The sequence below is a fragment of the Cetorhinus maximus genome, chromosome 10 (genome assembly GCF_964194155.1).
Source record: "Cetorhinus maximus chromosome 10, sCetMax3.hap1.1, whole genome shotgun sequence".
Lineage (NCBI taxonomy): Eukaryota > Metazoa > Chordata > Chondrichthyes > Lamniformes > Cetorhinidae > Cetorhinus > Cetorhinus maximus.
In genome coordinates this window covers 108,453,752-108,467,879 of record NC_135888.1, presented here as the reverse complement: position 1 = coordinate 108,467,879, position 14,128 = coordinate 108,453,752, and positions in this window count along the sequence as shown.

The window sequence follows — 14,128 nt, the reverse complement described above, 5'->3', positions numbered from 1 at the left end:
AAGACTCCCAGGGTCCACAGAGGCTGCAGGGCTGGCTTCTCGGGGACAAGGCTGTGGCTGATGACATCTGTGTGGCAGCCTCAGACTGCAGCAGAGTGAAGGTATAATGAGGCACATGTTGCAACTCGCAACTTGGTGCAGCAGACCATCGTGATGCTGAAAATGAGGTGCCGGTGCCTGGACTGGTGGAAGTCCTGCAATACAGTCCAGAGAGGGTGTCATGCATCGTCTTCATCTGCTGAGCCCTTTACAGCCTGGCACCGCAATGGGGAGAGGAGCTGGCTGAGAAGGAGATGGAAGAGCTGGAAGTCTCCTCTGATGAAGAGGATGCCGACGGGGATAAGGGTGAGGAGGTCCTCGAAGACGACGATGATGGCGATGAGGCCCCTACATTGGCCAGACAAGACACGTGTGCTCAGGAGGCCCTCATAGCTGGTAGATTTGTGAAGGATGATGATGACATGCAGTGAGGAGACACCATAGATCCTCACATTGCATCTATGAACGTTTGACTCTAGTCTGGCTTATGGCAGCGTACATACCCTCTGTGATAATACTCCTGTCATGGAGCTGCAGTGGAGGCCCTAATAGTCGTTCAATCGCAGGAAGCTGATGAGGACATGCAGTGAGGACAGTCCATAGATCTTCACATTGCCTCTGAGAATATCTGACTCCTGCCTGTCTGAGGGTTTGCTTGTACTCTGTGATCAGGATTGTATCATAGATACGCAGTCATGAAACTTTAAAAGCATCTGATCCTTTGTTCGCCTTCAGCACCTGTCCCCTTCCGGAGCACAGTGTCACTGGTCACAGATGCTGAAATGATGAGGGCCAGCCCCACCTCTAAGGTGCTGAGAGCACCCAGAGAGAGTGATGGAACTTTGTGACAGCTGTCCACAACATTCTGGCACCAAAGACAAGCACCACCAAGGTGCAGGCATCAGTAATGTGTCCAGGGAGTGTGAGGCTGGACCACCACTGTGGTCTGAAGGCTGCACAAAGCACAGGGAAGAGGCCCTGGACTGAGACACCTGTCTTTATCTTGTGCAGAAAGGTTTCATACCTGAGTGACATGAGCACTGCTCATCAGAACAAGGAGCCATAGGCAGGGAGACATTCTTGGGAGTTTATTTACAATAGTGAACATTACATACAAGGGATTGACACCCATGCCCAGGCTGTGCAACTACATCATCTTCACTTTCCTAACTCTGCCGTTACGTCTTGACATTCCCCAGATATCCACAGCAGAGGTGGAGGCAGCCTGCTGACTGATATTCCCTTCTGTGATTACCTTGGCAGGCTTCCTCTGGAGGGCTGAGGCCTGGAGGACCCCGGCCTGCTTTTGGGGTCCTTCTGTGTGGCAGTGGTACCCTCCTCAGCCTGTGGAGCTGGAGCTTCTGAGGTAACAGGAAGAGGAGATTCGGATGGGCCAAACATTCCCAGAGTCAACTGGATGAATGGCCCCGGCAGGTACACCTGCTGAACCTCCTCCTGATGGGTTACCAAAGGCACCTGGCTGAGTGCTTGAGGTGAAGGGGTCGCTGGAGTGAGATTGAGCTGCCCCACACCGTTCTTCCGGACACACTGCTGGAGACCAACTATGGCATCAGTGATGGAGTTGAGCTCGTGCAGCAGTGCAGGAGTGACATCCTGGACCAAGGTCTCCATGGCGGCTGCCATCCTACCTGTGTTGACGTTGGTGCATTGACATGTTGGCGCTATCACCTCAGCCTGAAGGCGGTGGGCTCCTCCATCGTGCCTTGCAATCTGAGGAGTGCAGCGGACATCCCTTCCTGATGTTCCTGAGCTTGCCTTTGCAGCTCCAGCAACTGTGACATGACCGAGTCCAGGGGCTCGTCATCTGACTCGGACTCAGCAAATTTCTGGCCTTCTGCAGTCCTCTGAGTGCTGGACACCTGGGAAGTCCCTGCTGCTTGCCTGCTGTGGATCAGACAGTGCGATGTGCTCATCATATTGTGATCCTGAGGCTACTCCAAAGCTACGTGGAGGGTATGGGTGAGCGCTGTGATAGAGTCTTCAATTAGGGTGCCTTCAGATTCTTCTCCTGATGTGTCTTTGGAGCTTTATTGGAAGCCTCGGTTCATGCACGCCTTTGGCTGTTTCCCAGATGTGCCTGCGGAAGCAAGGGAAGATAATTAGTGCATGGCAGTGGCCTGTGAAAGAGGACACATCAGTCACGGCATGGTTGTCTGATGGATGTTGCACTGCTGGACCCTCGCTTGGTAGCCTCACCGTCAATACAGGACTGGTCTAGATCCTCACCAGCCAGCTGGATGGCTCTGTTATCAAAGTCCATGAGGACCTTGATTTCAGACATTCCTACACTGGCCTGCGACCTCTCCTTCTTGTTGTGTGCCAGCTTTTCCTGCATGAATAGAGCTGGAAAGAGCATAAGCAGGACACCTTTCAGGCCAGATGATAAGTATGCCTGGCACGTGTGGGTGATCAGTAGCCCCATGGACAGGATGAGGATAATGACAGTGTGTGTGAGAGAGTGAATTGTGATGTCCCTTGAACTGGCAGTGAGTGAGGGCCCTGTGGATGTGTGATGGGTTTGTGAGTGTGTGAGTTGAGAGTGATGAGAAGAGTGACTTACCCTGGCGGAACGGAGGAGATCATTTATCCTGTTGTGATACTGGATGGCTGTCCGCTTTTGAAGGGCATTGGCGCTGACCACCGCTAACACTGCCCATCATGTGGCCAGTGCGGGATTAGAGGACATCGCATCGGGCCTCCACGGCATCCAAAAGGCGTTCCAGTGATGCGTCATTAAACCTGGAGCTGCAGTCTTTTTGCCTTTCGTGGGCATCTTCCCTGTGGTAGTCCTGGGCTGGAAGCACTGAGATGTGTGTGCGCAGCTGGATTTTAAATATGGTGCCCAGCGTGATGAAGTGGTGAGGTGATGGCGTGGAGGCTGAATGAGAGCCCGCCCACCATGGAAACGACGTGTATCCTGGGAATGCATAATTAATGTGGCGGGATTGGGATGATACGGCGTGAAAAGCCGCCATTGCGGCCGGCGGGTAAAATGTCGTTTTATCCGCCCGCTACCGCACTTAGTGCAGCTCTGGGACGATTCCGTCCAAAGTCTGTTGTGCCTGAGGATGGGAGTTGGAAAGGCAACTGAACAACTTAAGGTAGTTTTGCTTTCAGAGACGCAAGGGTATGTAAAATATTTCGGAGTTGAAGTCGGTGGGGAAATGTGTATGGGGAAAGAAATCGAGTTATCTGTCTGAGATTGTGACCCTGGAGAGTGTGCAGTTTTTTTAAACCCGAGGTCAAGACACATGAGTAGGAAAGTTAATGCAGAGGTTAAGGCTGAGATGAGAGAGAGGGCCAAGAATTCAGGGGAGATGGAGCAGGGATATGTTCATGTGCGGATTCATGACCATTAATCAGAAGTTGTTCTTATTGAGAGAGGACAGATTGGAGTTCTCAGCAAGGAACATACTAATGCAGGATGGCAGGAGGTTGATTTTTACTTGATGAGAATCTTAGAGATGTGAAAGGTGGAGATGCACCAAGCCAATGCTCAAAATCTGAGGGATATTGTTCATCTACAATACAAACAAAAGATTAGCAAATGATTTTTTTATTCAGAAATTAGAAAACACATTTTTCATGAACCATAGAACCACAAATGTTTACACAACATAAGGGCTTCATTCAAAGTAATATGTTTGTACCAGTTCTTTACTATAACAATCCTAAACTAATGCCATTGTCCCTACAGCCATAAAACTGTCCCATTTAGAATAGAGGGGCACTAGGGTGCCTGTACATTGATTGGGTGGAGGTGTTGGGGGACGCAGAGGGAAGAGGGTTTGCAGTATTTCAATGAAACACTCAAAAGTGACATCGACCTCCTGAGCTGATAGAGCAGGTAATCCTAATGCTAAGCTAAAGGTTGAATAAGAATTGCAAATGCTTCTCACTGGCACACAAACTGTATTCTGCAATTAAATTAGCATGGCCTCCAGTAAGTTAAGTTTTATTGGTTCACTACTAGCATTCGACTTATTTCAACTTCTTACTTATCTTAATGCACCACTTATTGTGTCCTAAACTTCTGACCTTGGAAGACTAATTTAAGCTTTTACATTTAAGCAATAAGCAGGAGGCTCCGATTGAGGATAGATCATTTGATGGAAAAGGAAGCTTGGAGGTCAAGTCGTTTGATCAAGCTGCTGACTTCTACTTATAATCATTCTTTGTGGCACCCCACAGGAACATCAAGTACTCTTGAGACAGATTAGCTGTGACTAGATTCAGAATAAAACTCCATCTACACCAACCAAAGTTGTGCTTTAAACTTGAATCTCAGGAGTGTCCAGTACCACATATTGCAACACTTCTTTTTCACATGCTATCCATCACTGTGATCTCTGAATCAGATTTTGTCAAATTAGAGCCAATTTGTTGCACATGGAGGATGGTTTTGTGCTGGAGGTCCAGAGAAAAATTATCAAGATAACAGAGGAGCAGAAACTAAAATATTGCACTAAGTAGCTCCCAGAGCTGGACTTTTACATTTTATGAGTGGAAGATTAAGGTTGCCACCAACTTGATTTCGGACTACCACATTCCAAGTACTCAATGGGTTGTAAATACTTAAAAATGTAAATTGTGCAACAAATATTTGGATTTGGAACCTGGTCTGGTTTTTGGGACCATATGCTGCGTGTGCCCATAAAAGCACTGTGTATATGATCTGATGGGCCATTCTGTGGAGTCCAGAGAGGAATGTTGATATTCCAATCATCTCTGGCAATTGCCTTAATGATTAAAAGGGCGTTGGTCATTCAGGTTATTCTTCAAGGCATTCTAATCAATAACTGAAGTTAATCAATTCCACGTGAATATTATGAGATTTGGAACCAGAATGAAATGTATTCATGTGGGCTTGCAGCTTAAAGAATGTCTTTAACATCTGGTTGTTAATAAAGGCTAAACACCTATAGAATTTTTTCTTGGAATGTGGCGTCACTGGAAAAGCAAGCATTTGCTTCCCATCCCTAATTGCCCTTGAACTGAGTCGTTTCCTAGGCCATCTCAGAGGGTAGTTAAGATTCAATCACGTTGCTGTGGGGTCATGTGTAGGCCAGACTAAGTAGATTTCCTTCCCTAAAGGACATTAGTGACCCAAATGGGTTTTTACAACAATCATAGTTTCACGGTCACCATTACTGAATCTAGCTTTCAATTCCTGATTTATGAATTGAATTTAAGTATTGCTGAGAAAAGAACATGTCTAAGCTTTTTGTCCTGCAATCATCAGGCCACTTTGCAAGAATGCCAGTATAAGGAAAAAACAACAATTTATACTATATGTGAAGAGAGTGCTGATTGGTTGGCAAGTGGCTTTGCATTGGGAATGTACCACTGATGGTGACTGACAGTTAACTGCGAAGCATTGTTTGAAAATTTAAACCAGGCAACTTGACCCTGATTGGTCAAGGCATTGTCCGGAGAAATGAGTCAGCAAATGGGCTGTCACTTATTTTATTTAGCTGAAACAGGCGCAATGTGTGTACCTGTTCTTTCTGTCTGCAATGAACAGAGCTCTGCATATTAATATATGTAGCTTCCAGTACACGCAAAATGTCCTGTTAAGTGAAGTTAAAAGGGAGGGGCAGAGAGAAAGGCTCCAAGCTTCAAGTTTAAAGCTTCAAGCTGCAGAAAACAGATTTAAAGTGAGAACAGCTTGCAAGAGGCAAGAAGGTCCAAAGAGACAACTGAAGGTCTGTGTCTAGAGGAGAGTATGAGAGGAGGATCCTGGGACAGGCAGTCAGCAGCACCTAGAGGATCTAGTATCTGGTCTATACTCAAGCAGGAGTAAGGGTAAAAAAAAAGCCAGGGTACATATTCTATTTAGTTAAATATATCTGGAGAGCTCAGTCCTGTGATTTACACATCCAGCTGAAGGGCTCTCAAAATTCCCACATTTTTCATATCATCAACAAGGATATGACTTTTGGACTTTTAAACTGCTGAGTTAAGTGTAAAACCCTGCAGACAGGAGGCTAGACCCATGAAGGCCTGGAACTGGACATGCCCAGGCTTGTTGAGTGCAGTGTGGTTTTTTTTTTGCCTGAAACCAGACAACGAGAGGAGACAGAATACACATTCTTCCCTTTAAAACAATCAAACCAGAGAAAGACTTCATGTTACACGAAACTAAAGCCCATCAAAATCTTGCATAAATAATCGCTACTAACTACTAAGGCAGGAAGGCACAATCAATGCAATTATGCGAACCCATCAATACTCCACACATACAATGGCTTTCAGTTCAAAACTAGTTACGGGGGCAGGAAGATAATGATAAACATCATGCGAGCCCATTAAAAACAATGAGACAATAATCACTGGGGGAAGCCCACTAAAATCAAACAAAGAACTAACCTTGATTTGGATTCCGATAAGAAATTCGAAAGACAGTATAACTGGCCCAGTCAGTTACAAAGGAGGGAGAGAGAAACCAGCTAGCAGGAGGGTGGCCAGTTTTGAAATGGTTGAAACAGAGTTTAAGCAAGAAGATCTGGAGGTTTGCAGGCCCACAGGCAACATCACGGCAAGGAGCACGGGGTGGCAGGCTCAACCGAAGACAACAAGGCCACAACCGCAGCCCTCCACGAAGATCAACCACCCACAACCGCGTCCTCCACCCAACTAAAGAACCTTCGCAGATTCCACAGACCAGGACCACATGGGGATGGCAGGCCCCGGAGGACAAAAAGAATGTACCCCAAAACTGCAACCGGCTTACCTGGCTGGATTCCGAACTGTCAAAAAACCCTGGGTTGGTGAGCATGATCCCTGACCTCTCCTAGTTCAATTTAGTGAATTTTTGGGGGTGGGACAAGGGTAAGGGGATTAGTAGCGTGATTTTCCCTCGTTATGCCGTGTGTTCCCCATGCTTAACTAAGTGTACTTTGTAAGTCTGTATAATCTCAGTGTAATCCTAATGTTATAAGTTCATTTGTGACTTCAATAAACTCAATTTTTCTTGCACCAAAACCAGTTGTCTGCTGCACTTTGTCACAACCCCCAAATAAAGTCCAAGGTCTAGAACCCAGGGAGTGGGAGTGAGTTGAACCGCTCGGGAGTCAGAGGTGAAACTGACACACACCACCACCCCCTACACAGCGCTATGTGGGAAATCCAAGATGCTCCTGGCAATATGGATGACTATGTCTACAGGAGGTGCCTCCAATTGGAGCAACTCGAGCTCCAGATTTTGGAGCTTAAGCAGCAGCTGGGTGTACTACAGTGCACTCATGAGGCTGAGAGGTTCATGGATAGCATGTTTCAGGATGTAGTCACCCTGTACTTTAAGGAAATGCAAGCAGAGAGGGAATGGGTGACCGCCAGACAGAAGAAGGGGACCAGGCAGATAGTGAGGGAATCCCCCGAGTGCATCTCACTTGCAAGCCGTTTTTCGGCCTTGGAAAGCGATGAGAGTGACAGTTCTTCTGTGGAGGCCAACCAGAGCCAAGGCCATGGCACTGTGGGTGGTCCAGCTGCTCAAGGGGGAGGAAGAAGTGTGGAAGGGCAATAGTAGTAGGGGATTCATTAGTGAAGGGAGTAGTCAGGTGTTTCTGCGACCATTGACGTGACTCCAGGATGGTATGTTGCCTCCCGGGTACCAGGTTCAAGGATGTTACAGAACATCTGCAGGACATTCTGAAGGGGGAGGGTGAACAGCCAGAGGTTGTGGTCCATGTTGGGACCAATGACTGAGGAAGAAAGAGAAATGAAGCCCTGCAAGCAGACTTTAGGGAGTTTGGTTGGAAATTAAAAGCAGGTCTTCAAAGGTAATAATCTCTGGATTACTCGCAGTGCCACGCAGTAGTGAGTGAAGGAACAGAAGGATGGAGCAGATGAATGTGTGGCTGGGGAGATGGTGAAGGAGGGAGAGCTTTAGGTTCCTGGGGCATTGGGACCATTTCTGGGGGAGGTGGGAACTGTACAAGTTGGATGGGTTACATCTGAACAGGAACAGGACCATCGCGGGGAGGTTTACCAATGCTGTTGGGGCGGATTTAAGCTAAATTGGCAGGGGAGTGGGGTCCTGAAAAGTAGTTCAGAGGGGAGAGAAGCTGAGATGGAATTAGAAGTTAAACGATAGTATGTGACTCTGGAAAGCAGAGGAAACATAGGCTAGATAAGAAAGAAGTGAGTTTAACAAGGCTAAATGGAATATATTTTAATGCAAGGAGCCTGAGGAATAAGACAGATGAGTTGAGGGCACAGATAGACACATGGGAAAATGATATTATAGCTATGACCGAGACTTGAGTTGAAGGGCAGGATTGGCAGCTCAACATTCCTGGTTATAGGGTATTCAGGCAAGATAGAGAGGGGAATAGAAGAGGAGGGGGGGTCACAATATTGATCAAGGAATTAATTATAGCAGTGAGGAGGGATGATATCTTGGAAGGATCATCAAATGAATCCATATGGGTAGAAGCAAAAAACAAAAAAGGGGCAAACACGCTGTTGGGCATGTACTATAATTCCCCAAACAGTCAGGGAAAGATAGAGGATCAAATATGTAATCAAATTTCAGAGAAATGTAAGAATAATAGGGCAGTAATAGTAGGGGATTTTAACTACCCAAATATTAACTGGGATAGTTTTCGTGTGCAACGTAGGGAGGAAGCAAAATTCTTAAGTTGCATCCAGGAGAACCTTTTTAGCCAGTACGTAGAAAGCTCACCAAGGCAGGGGGCAGTTCTGGACTTAATATTTGGAAATGAGCCCAGGCAGGTGGAAGGTGTATCAATAGGGGAGCATTTTGGAGATAGTGACCATAACTCAGTTAGATTTAGGATAGTTATGAAAAAGGATAAGGTTGGGCCAGGACTAAAAGTTCTAAACTGGGGAAAGGCTAATTTTATTAAGACGAGATGTGATTTGGCCCAAGTGGACTGGGGATAACTACTTGCAGGTAAAACTGTGTCAGAGCAGTGGGAGGCATTCAAGGTGGAAATAGAGAGAGTACAGTGCAAATATGTTCCCGTAAAGACAAAGGGGGGCATCAAGTCCAGAGCACCCTAGATGTCAAGGGACATAAAGGTTAGGATTAAGTAAAAAAGAGAAGTTTATGGCAGATACCAAGGGCTCAATATGGCAGAGTCCTTAGAGGAGTATAAAAATGCAGAGGGGAACTTAAAAAGGAAATTAGGAAAGCTAAGAGAGTGCATGAGAAAGCATTGGTGGATAGAATAAATGAAAACACAAAGGAGTTTTTTAAATGTATAAAGAGCAAGAAAATAATTAGGGAAAGAGTAGAGCCAACTGGGGACCATAGAGGTAATCTGTGTGCAGACCCAGAAGACGTGGGTGCAGCCCCCAATGAATACTTTGCATCGGTCTTCACAATGGAAAAGGACGACACAGGTATAGGCATAAGGGGTGGAAGGCTGTGAAATATTAGAGGAAATTAACATAGAGAGAGAGGAGGTACTAACGTGCTTAGCGGCCTTAAAAGTGGATAAATCCACAGGCCCAGATGAGATGTATTCCAGGCTGTTGAGGGAGGCAAGGGAAGAGAAATCAAGGGCACTGGCAGTAATTTTCAAATCCTCTCTGGCCACAGGTGAGGGGCCAGAGGACTGGAGGACTACTAACATTAACCCATTTTTAAAAAAGGGAGGAAGGGGTAGACCAGGAAATTACAGGCCAGTCAGTCTAACCTTGGTGGTGGGGAAGTTACTAGAAAGAATTCCGAGAGGCAGAATATATCTGCACTTGGAGGGACACGGATTAATCGGGGATAGTCAGCATGGATTTGTTAAGGGAAGGTCATGTTTGACAAATTTGATTGAATTTTTTGAGGATGTAACCCCCCAGGAATGTTGATGAGGGTAATGCATTTGATGTGGTCTACATGGACTTTAGCAAGGCTTTTGATAAGGTCCTTCATGGCAGACTGGTCAAGAAAGTAAGAGCCCATAGGATCCAAGGCAAAGTGACACGTTGGATCCAAAATTGGCTGAGAGGCAGGAAGCAGAGGGTGATGGTAGAGGGATGTTTGTGTGACAGGAAGTTTGTTTCCAGTGGGGTTCCGCAGGGCTCAGTGCTGAGGCCCTTGCTGTTTGTGGTGTACATAGATGATTTGGACTTAAATGTAGGGGGTATGATCAAGATGTTTGCGGATGACACCAAAATTGATAGAGTGGTAAATACTGAGGAGGATAGCCGGAAACTGCAGGAGGATACCAACGTTCTGGTCAGGTGGGCAGAGCACTGGCAAATGGAATTCAACCCAAAAAAGTGTGAGGTAATGCACTTAGGGAGGGCTAACAAGGCAAGGGATTACACTATGAATGGTAGGACCCTAGAAAGTACTGAAGTTCACAGAGACCTTGGTGTGCATATCCATAGATCGGTGAAGGTAGCAAGGCAAGTAGATAAGGTGGTTAAGATGGCATATGGGATACTTGCCTTTATTAGCCAAAGCATAGAATGCAAGAACAGGGAGATTATGCTGGAACTGTATAAAACGCTGATTGGGTCACAACTGAAGTTGCAGTTCTGGTCACCACATTATAGGAAGCATGTGATTGACTGGAGAGGGCACAGAGGAGATTTACCAGGATGCTGCCTGGGCTGGAGGGTCTGAGCTATGAGAAAAAATTGGACAGGCTGGGCTTGTTTTCCTTGGATCAGGGAAGGTTGAGAAGGGACCTGATAGAGGTGTATAAGATTACGAGGGGCATAGATAGGGCGGATAGGAAGGCACTTTTTCCATTAGTAGAGGGGTCAATTACCAGGGGGCATAGATTTAAGGTAAGAGGTAGAAGGCTAATAGGGGAGTTGAGGAGAAATATTTTTCACCTAGAGGGTGGTGGGAGTCTGGAACTCACTGCCTGAAAGGGTGGTTGAGTCAGAAACTCTCGTAACATTTAAAAAGTATTTAGATATTCACTTGCACTGCCATAGCCTCCAGGGCTATGGGCCAAGCGCTGGAAAATGGGATTAGTGTCATCAGATCTTTGTTGACTGGTGTGGACATAATGGGCCGAATAGCCTCCTTCTGAGCTGTAGGCGTCTATGAGTCTATGAGTAATCTTTGCCATGGGCATATGAAACAGTGATGTGCTGTTGCTATGGGCATGTGAATCAGTGGTGTACTGTTGACGGCTGAGTTGGTGAGAGAGAATGTGTGGAAGACAACTTGAATGCAAGTGATGACCCAAGGAAGAGGAACATGGGAAGGAGAGTTCGAAATCCTGGAGGTGAACCCTTGCGGAAGGCATCTGTTAGAAAGCGTTGGTTTCGGAAAGGGTTCCAAAGCAATTTCTTGGAGAGTGAAAATTGGAAGAACTTATGTGAAAGATGGAATGCAGTGAGACCAGTTGGCTCATGCAGTGACAGCATCTTTGGGTTGGGGGGAGTTGAGGAGAGATCCATAGCACTTGTTTAAGGTGGCATCTGTCACTTGGTTTCAGAGCATGGTGTGTCTGACCACAGGTTTCCATAGGTTTACACAGACTGTGTATTTACTGTGAACATTAAGGTTAAGATAGCTTTTGTAACTTGTGTTATCCCTATAAATCTGTACATATCTATAAAGGTATAGGATGGGTGAAGGAGTATTGTAATATAGTTCATCTTTTCATGTTCAATAAATGTTTTATTCTTTTGTTAAAAGTTCATCAGCTGACTCCTGTGACTCTGTTCAGTAGCTATTTTCCATGTATCTATACAAACAAATAAAAGTTAGGATCTATCAAACTGGGTTCCACTCTGGGATAAGGCTTGTCCAAGGGTAACCTTAGCTGGGGTCATAACAAAATACAGTCTCGTAAGCAAAGAGCATGAGACACAAGTATAATTTCTGAATTCTGGAGGGCATTCTTGGGAGTTCCTTCTTGTCCAGTAGTGAGACTAATGGTTTGTGATCTGTCTCGATGACATCTGATATAGTCAGAGAACTTTTCACAAGGTCACATGACTGCAAGACCCTCTTTTTCTGTTCCTGCATATCTCATCACTGTGTCTCACAGCACCCTAGATGTAATCTACTGGTTGGCGTCATCCATCCAGCTGCTCCTGCAACAGGGCTATTCCTAGTCCTGTTGATGAAGTATCCACTGTGATTGTGGCTGGCAGGGATGGGTTGTAGTGAGCTAGGATATTTGGTGAGAGCAGCATGTTTTTGATCTGAAGAATGGTGTGCATCCCAACACCTTGCTTGGGTCTTTTTCAGTAGGTGTAACAAGGGCTCTGTAACTTGTCAAGAATTTTACAAGCTGGTTTACCATGCACAGGAATCTTTGGAGCTCTGGAATGGATGACATAATTGGAAATTCATTGATTTCCTTTGTTTTATGTGGGTCTGCCATGATGCCTTTGTTGCTGATAATACGACCCAAAAAACGAAAGGAGGTCTTAGAGAATTCACACTTATTGTTCAGTGTTAATCCTGCTTCCTGCAAGCTGTTCAGGACAGCATTGAGTCACATGATGCATTCCTCAACACTTGTTCTGTGGACAAGGATATCATCCATGTGGCAGATGACTCCTTTTAGGTCTTGTAAGATGGCCGACCTTGTGCACTGAAAAATCTCGGGTGCCGAGGTAATGCTGAAGGGCAAACAATTGAAGCAAAATCTGCCGAATGGGGTGATAAAATTTGTCAGCAATTTGAATTTTCATCTAACAGTACCTGCCAGAAGCCACTGTTGACAACAAGTTTCGAGAACACTGTACTCTTGGAGACCTTGGTCAAGCTGTCGTCCACCGAGGACATCGGGTGGATTTCCCTCGGCACAGCCTTGCTGAGTTGATTCAGATTAACACAGATGTGAGTGGACCTGTTTGTTTTCGGAACTGGGACCATCCTGGAGCACCAGTCTGTCGGCTGAGTGACGGGGGAGATGTTGGTTGTCTCAGCAAGTTGCAGTTGTACTTGCTTCATAAGTGAATGCGACATTTTCCATGGAGTAAACAAGCACACAGGTTTTACATCATTTCTCACTGTTATGCTGTATTCGGTCTTCAGTCACCCTAGCCCAGTGAATAGTTTTGGAAAATCCTTTTTAAAATCAGAACCAGACCCTTGCTGATTGATCTCTTTGATCTTTTGGATGCAAGTGAGATTGACACAGGCTTTCTTGCTCAGAAGAGAAAATACTGGTTGTGAAGCACATATAACATTTTCCATATCTGTTTGTTCTTATATTGGAGCGTTGTTTGCAATGTACCTCTGACCTGGAGCTTGATTCCTCCTGGTCTGTACAACTATGTTGTAGGTAGCTGCAGAGATTGTTTTACCATCCACAGCTCTCTATCGAACAAGACTGTCACACTTGCTCCTGTGTCTAATTTAAAATTAATAATTTGTCCATTGATGCATATGTCAGCATTCCAGAAGGTATACCTGGGATCTTTAATCTCACCTAGGAAGCATCATTGCTTTTTGTATTGCTGTGACTCTTCTATTTCATTGATGGCTTTTTGTGTGAAGATTTGCTGGTGACCCTCTGTAAATTTGGAGGTTTTTGACCTGCATATTTTCCCAAAGTGTCCCAGCCTTTTGCAGTGGAAGCATTCTGCTGTGCTTCCAGGACACCGTTAGCGCCTGTGAGGCTTTTTGGCGCCACAGGTTTACCACCATCTTGAGTTTCAATTGCATATGATCTTCTTTCCCGAGAGTGTCTTTCGTATTTCATTGCTGTAATGTCTGAGATCCCCAGCATTGGATTGGGGGGTACCCCAAAGATGCGCTGGGGTATCCCCATTCAGAAGTTCACAAGTAAGGTTTATATGGCAATTGCCCAGAAGAGCAAACTTCCCCTGGGCTTTTCTGATGATTTCCAGCTGTTTCATCAAAGTCTTCTGTTGTGGCACATTTTTTCAGGTCAGACTGCAGATTTTTCCATTTTTATTTTCGGAGATCTCGGGGTCATTCTTCATCTGCTGCCGCCATTTTGTATGTTGTTGTGATTGTCTAAGGAAGAGGTTCAGAGGCAAAGAGTCTGAACAGTAACTATTTATTGTGGAACATAACAATGCACAGATGTACAAGACAGTAGACTTCTTCAGTTCAAGCCATGAGTTTTCTCCATTCAGGCATCTACAAAATGACTAC